This window comes from Pipra filicauda, unplaced genomic scaffold (assembly GCF_003945595.2).
Source record: "Pipra filicauda isolate LSUMZ 115617 unplaced genomic scaffold, ASM394559v2 scaffold186_size1760508_pilon, whole genome shotgun sequence".
Lineage (NCBI taxonomy): Eukaryota > Metazoa > Chordata > Aves > Passeriformes > Pipridae > Pipra > Pipra filicauda.
Window position 1 is genome coordinate 688,821 of NW_024104294.1, and position 7,566 is coordinate 696,386.

Sequence of the window (7,566 nt, forward strand, 5' to 3'; positions counted from 1 at the left end):
TTCCTCTTTTGTTTCCAGTTTAATAGCTGAACACACAGTGTCATGGGAAGCTTGGCTTCCTCCTCTTCTAGAGGGAGGTGAAAGCAGCATTCTGAGAGCCAGGTTGGAAGATCAAGAGGAAGAAAAGCAAAAATATCTCCCTCCTGCTTTCCCCTACCTCCTTGTAGTGGGTTTTCTTCATTTTGTGTAGTCTGTGCAGCCCTTTGGCTTTTTCCTTCCCCAGATGATGTAAAAGTGTTCCTGCTGCCTTTTGTGCTAACTTTTGCTAATGAATGCTTCCTTTCTTAAGGCCAGTCCCTTCTTTCCTCCAAGTACTCCTCCAGGAATACAATGAGAAAATGAAGGAAATCCCTCAAAAAGCATACCAGGTGTGCTTTGAAAATCACAATACTTTAGCCCTATCCTGGACTAGGTTCTCTTTGTTTATCATCAGGACTTTTGACCTTCAGGCATTCATCTTATCAGGCTTCTCTCTGATGGTGAGAAGCTTCACATTTTCCTTATCTGTGTAAGCGAATGCTGAGATTCAGCAGCGATCACTTGATTCCAGTTGCTGAAACTTTAAACAAAGCATTAATAGTTGTGAAAGTTGAAGTAAGATTGTATTGGCTGTGAGTGCTGGGAACGGAAACCCCGCAGTACTGGGTTGGTAGCTGTGGTATTGTCCGTGAGCTGTGCAGTAACTCCACCACAGAAAGCACCTCAGTCACTCAAGCAAGTGTTGGCTGTTAGTAGGAGTGATCCCTGTACACAGTCTGTCTCCTTCTGTGCCATTGCCAACCCATGTGATATATTTTTAACCCTTAATTTTTGTTTTTTCCTGCCAAGTACCTCCTCTCTTTTCTTCTTCTGTGGGTCTGTTTTTATGTGTCGTGGTTTAACCCCAGCCAGCAGAGAAGTCCCACTCAGCCACTTGTCCACTGCCCCACCAGCGGGATCAGGGAGAGAATCAGAAGGATAAAAGCTGGAAAACTCATGGGTTGAGATAAAGACAATTTATCTCATGGGTTGAGATAGAGACAGTTTAATAGACAAAGCAAAAGCCATGCATTCAAGCAAAGCAAAACAAGGAATTAATTCACTGTGTCCCAAGAGAAGGCAGGTGTTGAGCCATCTTCAGGACAGCAGGGCCCCATCACACATAACAGTGACTTCGGAAGACAAACACCATCACTCCAAACATCCTCCCCTTCCTCCTTCTTCCCCCCACTTTATATCCTGAGCATGATGCCATGTGGTATGGAATATCCCTTTGGTCAGTTGGGGTCAACTGTCCTGGCTGTGTCTTCTCCCAGATTCCCATGCACCCCCCAACCTTCATACTGGTGGGGCAGTACAGAGAGAAGAAAAGGCCTTGGCTCTGTGTAAGCCCTGCTCAACAATAACAAAAACATCTCTATACTATCAGCATCATGTTCAGCATAAATCCAAAACACAGCCTCACTGTGAAGAAAATCAACCCTACCCCAGCTGAAAACAGCACATTCCACACCTATCTCCATAGCATTTACATCATGCCCAGGTCCCATACTATTCAATACAACCTCATTAGCTACCCCCCCTCCCACCCTTTGATATAATACAGAGAAGTATGGACCACCTCTGCAAAATGTCCATAAAATGTCCACAAATGTCCCCAAAATGTCCTTTGAGTTAATTCCATCTGTTACTTTGGGCTCCATCTGTTCTGGTGGTCACTCAGGACAGGAGAGGTGGTGTGTTGTGTGGAGTTATTGGGCACCAAAGCCAGATCAGGTTGGGTCATTGCTGCACTGCAGCTGCTTCTCCTCCATTGGTTTAGGTGGTTCCTGTTATAGTAATTCCTGTAACATACAACTCAGATCATGGCTGACAACAATTTAAAGGTGTATCCATTACAATCTCCACCCCTGGTCCTTTTGGGCCAGGTTACAGGGTTTAACATTGCAATGAACCTCTCCCCTTGTCCCCAGCCTGGCTGCAGCAAGGGTTTCCTGCTAGAGTCCCCCATTAGTATCGCCCACATCATAGTCCTCCGTGGGCTGCAGGACACAGCTGCTCCACCATGGTCTGCAGCACAGGCTGCAAGGGAATCTTTGCCTCCCCTCCTCCAGCATGGGGTCCCACCCACAGATAGTCCTCCTTGAAGTCCTCTAACCTGGGCTCTTCCCATGGGCTGCAGTTCTTCACAAACTGCTCAAGTGTGGGGCCACAGGTACTGCCAGAAAACCTGCTCCAGCACGGGCTTCTCACAGTGTCACATCCTCCTTCAGGCATCCACCTGCTCTGGCGTGGGGTCCTCCTCAGGCTGCAGGTGGATCCCTGCTCCATCGTGGACTCATCCACAGTCCCTTCGACTTCAGTTAGCACTGGAGTTCCAGCCTGTCCAGTACAGCAGCCCAGAGACAGCAGGGATGCCCTGGCCACCTGCCAGCCCAGGCCCATCACCATGGCTGTCACCAGAGTGTCCCCAGGCACAGCAAAGTGAGGTGATCAGCAGCACAGCCAACGGTGACCACCAGTGAACACCAGAGCCTAACATGCAGTCGGGCACGGGAGCCCCATGGCAGGCACAGGAGGCTGCTCATTGCCAGCCAAACAGCACTAACAGCTATAAAGTCAATCCAGCACATCCCAGTCAAATCTGTTGTTATCTCGAATCTTCTGTGCCCCAAGTTGGGCTGCCTAATATTTACAGAGTCCCTTGCTCAGGGATTAATCTACAAATGTAGTAGCTAGTTTCATTATTTGGACAAGTACCAGGGCAGTGCTGAAGTCAGTGTTGTGTCTTTGCAGGTATGAGGGAACAAGCCCAGCAATCAGGCAGCTGCTTGCCCGAGGTGCTCCATCACCCAGGGCTGCAGCAGTAACGTGTTATTTAATCCTGGGGCAAATCCAGATCATTACCTCATGGTGGCAGCTTCGAAATACATTCTTCTTTTTGGCCTTTCGAGACTTGTTCAGGTTGCACTCTGACTGTTTTCAGTAAAGAATTACCTGCTAGCTAAATGAACCACTGAACCTGGTAAGAGCTGAAGGTTTGTCTGTTCATGACTTGTTTGCCTATTGTCTTTGCCTTACACATACTGAACTGACCTATGTCAGTTCTGTACCAGCTTGAGATAACTGGTTGGAATTACTGAGTAAATGATGTGTATCCACCACTTGTGTCACATAGTAAGTTTACAGACCTCTGTAACATCACAGACTGCTGCTGGTACCTATGAATCTCTGTACAGCACAGTTGGCGAGCTGAGTTCAGAGACTGCTTTGCATCCTGCCCTGACCAGTTCCCCAATGATCATGCTCCCTGCTTAAATGTTGATCTGTAGCCAACACCAGCCCATTTTCAACTGTCTGTTCCTGAATCCAGTATCTCATCACTGTGGCATTTCAGCACTGTAAAGTTTGACCATGCCAGATGAATCTGCCCAGATCGGCCAGGAGTCCTGGTTCCTATCTTGGAGAGTGAAAGATTCAGGCAGTCCCAGGAAAAAAATCATAGTCTTGGGGCCATGACTAAAAGGAGGGAGAGAAGAAATCCCGCCTGCGACACCTACCAACAATGGATCAAGAGCAAGGAGCTGAGGCATTCTTTAAACAAAGGCAGAAAGATAGAAACCTATTTCTGACAGTTCTTGTTACCTGTTACTCATCCACAGTCCTCATACTTTAGCTAACTGAGCCATTATGAACGTAGTGAGTCTGAGAGGGACCAGCTGTGAAACATGGGAGCGTGTGGATGCCTCAAGGAAGAGGCCAGATGAAGACTGGCAGGAGGTTTTCTGACTGAGAAAGAAGATGCTCAGCCATCCTGGTATCACAATGGGATCTGGAAACTTCCTACTCTAAGAAGCGAGCAGGTTGCTGAGCTTGTAGATGGCAACGACTTCATATTTCTGACCTGGAAAAAAACTCTCCCATAAGTGTCCTGTCACTGCAGAGCTCCCACAAAGTGCTCCTTGCTGTTTGTCTTCTTCCTCTTATTCTAGACCATGTCCATTGTGTGACCACTGGGGATAGTCCTAAGTATATGTGATCCATGAGCAAGTGGCTGCTGTTGGCTATTCCATCTTATACTTCTTATACTCCAGATAACTTGCAGAGCTGAAGCCACCCAACAACATGTTGGCAGTTCCATGTTCAGACCTTAACACGCTTCCTGATTGCTGTGGGAGGGAGTGTTCTTTTATCTGAGGGGGTTTGTTTAAAGGTCCTGGCCCCCAACAGGGGAAGGACACAACAGCAGAAGAGTTGCTGTAGTTTTTGACTCCTTCAAGTAGAACAACTCTGCAATCATTACAGAAAAAACCTCACAGCACAGAGGACCCTGCTGTGGAGCACCAAGAGCCATTTCCTTGGTGTGGGAGCAGAGACGGGACTGCAGCTGGGCAGCTGGACACACGTATCGGGGCTCATCTTACCATCAGTTATTTTCTAGCACGCTGCAAAGTAAGATAGCTCAGGCCTGAGATAATCTTGCCAACCCCGGAAAGTTGCTGGATTTTTGTCTGTGTTTTGAGTACATTGGGATAATATTCACTAGCTTAAAATAGCACATGCTTATTTTAACTGTGGGGAACAAATGTGATTTTAGTTTTTGAAAACACATAGAGAACTTATGGATCATATTTTCTATAAACTTCAAACTGGAATCTTTGTTTCATCACAGTTTACTTCCTCTTCTGAACCAGCATCACCTTCCATTTCAAAAACTACTCCTTGAGCTTTCTCATATCCCTCCCCCTGAGTAGCTGCAGTTGTTCACATTCAGCAAACAACAATGATTTTTTGAAATTGGCCTGTCTCATCCCCTCATTCTTGAAAATCACCTCTTATTTTGAGAGTATCACAGTGTTACCCTGCTAATGCTGCATTTATTACCTTCCTACCTTTTGCTCTCAGAGTGGTATTTTAAGTCACTGAGATGTTTCTAGAGAAACTGCTGCTTCCATGTATTGTTTTCTTCAGGATAGTTATGCATTGTGCTAACAATCCAGATGAGTGACTCCAAACTGTGCTTTTACCTTGAATAAAACAGAAGTCCCAGCTGACCAAGCTGTAAATGCCAAATTACTTGGGTTCAGTATTTGAAGTCTGGTTGTTACCATGATCATATTGCTCCCATGTGTGCTACTGGCTATAGAGGTCATCCTGATGTGTGGATGGGCCAGCTGAGCTTGAGAATCTTTGCTCCCCTGCTCCTAAGCTTTTAAGGGAGTGGTGGAGGAAGACTGCTAGTTAAATAAGTGTTTACTCTATTTGAAGAAGCTGAATTGCAGTCTGGGGGTGCAGTGTGGTCACTCCCAAAGCGGCAGGCAGAAGAAGCTGAGACATCACTTAGCACTGTATTTTAAGACTTTATATCCTGGGATGAGATGCGCCCAACAATAAAACTGGAAGGACTGAAGCCTAGGAACGTAGCTGTAGATAAGAGTCTTATGCAGTAGGTGCTGGCCATGGCAATTGAGGATAGCTGTAACAAGCCTTCCCTCTTCAGAACAGGCTTTTCCTTCTCCCTGGAAGAAGGATGCTCTTTTGTCTACACTTTACTACAGGTTTTTCTTGAGAACAAACGAGTGCTTCCCTTTTCTGCCCTCAAGATAATCAGTCTTTGAAACAAAATAGTAGCATTTACTTCCATTTCCTGTCATATGTGAACAGGCAAAGAAATTACATTCTTAAAGTTGGTTTCTAGTAGGAAAGAAGTGCTCCACTTTCTTTTAACTTAGTCTTGAATTGTTCTCTAAAAGATTTTACCAGTGTTACAAAAAAGTTTTGTCAGCAGCATCAGACTCCCTCTTGCTTCAGTTTATGTAAGTAACAAGATGTTCAGGTCACCTGTCATGTTCTGACTGCTGTGCCACCCATTAGAATTTATTAGCATCTTCTCTGTATTATTAGTTAGTGGTTGTTTATGCACAAATAATTCTTCCTCTAAGTAAATTATACCTTTGATCTCCATAAGTGGACAGCAGGAACTAGGTCCATGCTAGAAGAAGTAGAGGCCTGTTGTCGTCAGTGGTATTTTGATCTTGTATTCTCTGTGCACTTCCATGTCCTGCTGCAGGTGTCCATCATGCAAGGTAAAAAACACAACCTTGGCAAGAAGTAACAGCACTATAGCTCAGGCACTTGTTCCACAACTTGACGAAACCTGACCAACAAAGTAGCTCTTGAAATGAAGGAGAGGTGTTCTGCTTGGCAGGAGCTGGGAAATGGAGGAAACTGCCAGTGACAGTGAATTGTGTGGAGGTCTGTGTTTTAGTGCTTGATGTTAATGGGACATTGGTTGAACTGAAAGTTGAGTTCTTGAGTCCATTCACAGAATTTGCTAAGTGGCCCTGCAAAGCACTGGCAGTGTGACCCCAAACCATGGGAAATAAACCCAGTCTCAGATTGGTGTCTAAAGCTATGCTGACTATCATAAGGCTTGTTGATCTCAGCCAGTTCTGTGCACACATACCTAACTGATGAGTTCACACGCAGAGCTGTGACCGAATTTTGCTCCAGTTTTTCAACTGTGTGAAGCTTAGAAATGCTGGTCCCAGAATCAATGTGGTCCTTCTCATCCTTGTGGTGGGCTTTTGCTAGTTTGCAACACAGATTTCCTACTTGGGTTCTAAAGACTCTCAACCTCTCACTTGGGAAGACCATAAGAGGAGAAGCCAGTGTGATGATCTGTTGCCCTGTACCCTCACCACTTGCTGACTATCCTCAGGATGCTTTGTTTTCTTCTGAGAAAACAAAGGACTGAGTCCTTTGCCTAACAGACTAGTCTAACTAGTCTGACTGAGTCTAACAGACTAGAAACCCACATGGACCCAAAGTAAAAGAAAATGCTCAAATTAAGCCCAGTCTAAACATGCTGAAGCCAAATGACATTTTTTTCTGCAGATGGTAACAGGGCAAGGGAGCAGGACTCTTTACAAGAGGGAGCTGACATTCTGTGTGGTGCACACAGTAGCTCAAAGAATCAATCATTTCTTTTGACCACTGTATGATATAGTTTCTGCTGCTGGCTGATGTGGGGTCATTTACTAGCTTGTCTAATTATCAAAAAAATAAGGATATTGCTACTCTTGGAACATGAGTTTATCACTGGAAACCCAAAATTTCTGTAATTAATTCTTATGTCTGCTATTCTGACATAATGAAGGGCAGAATCAGTCAGCTCACTGACAGTTGACTGCTGAAAGTTCAGCCTTGCTTGGTGTGAGGGAAAGAAGCAAATTGGAAAGAAGCAGAAATCTACATGTTTTCAAAAACTAAATAATAACTGCTGTTCAACATGCAAACACCCACACACACGTGCTCTTCTGTATAAAGCCAGTACCTACGTCTGTCTGATTTTCGGTTTACTTTTGTCCTTCACAGCTACTTTGTTTAGCTCACACCTGACCTTTAAACTTGCAGTTTGGTGGTGGGAACAATGGCGAACGCCCGATGAACCTGAACGTTAGTTTAAAAGAAACTGAGTATGGTTCTCAACTAGTTCCGCATCATTACAGCAGCTGAAGCTGCAGCAAGTTTTAAAATGCTGTTCTGGAACTTTTGCAGTTTTTCATCAGGTTGTCTTAATTGTCT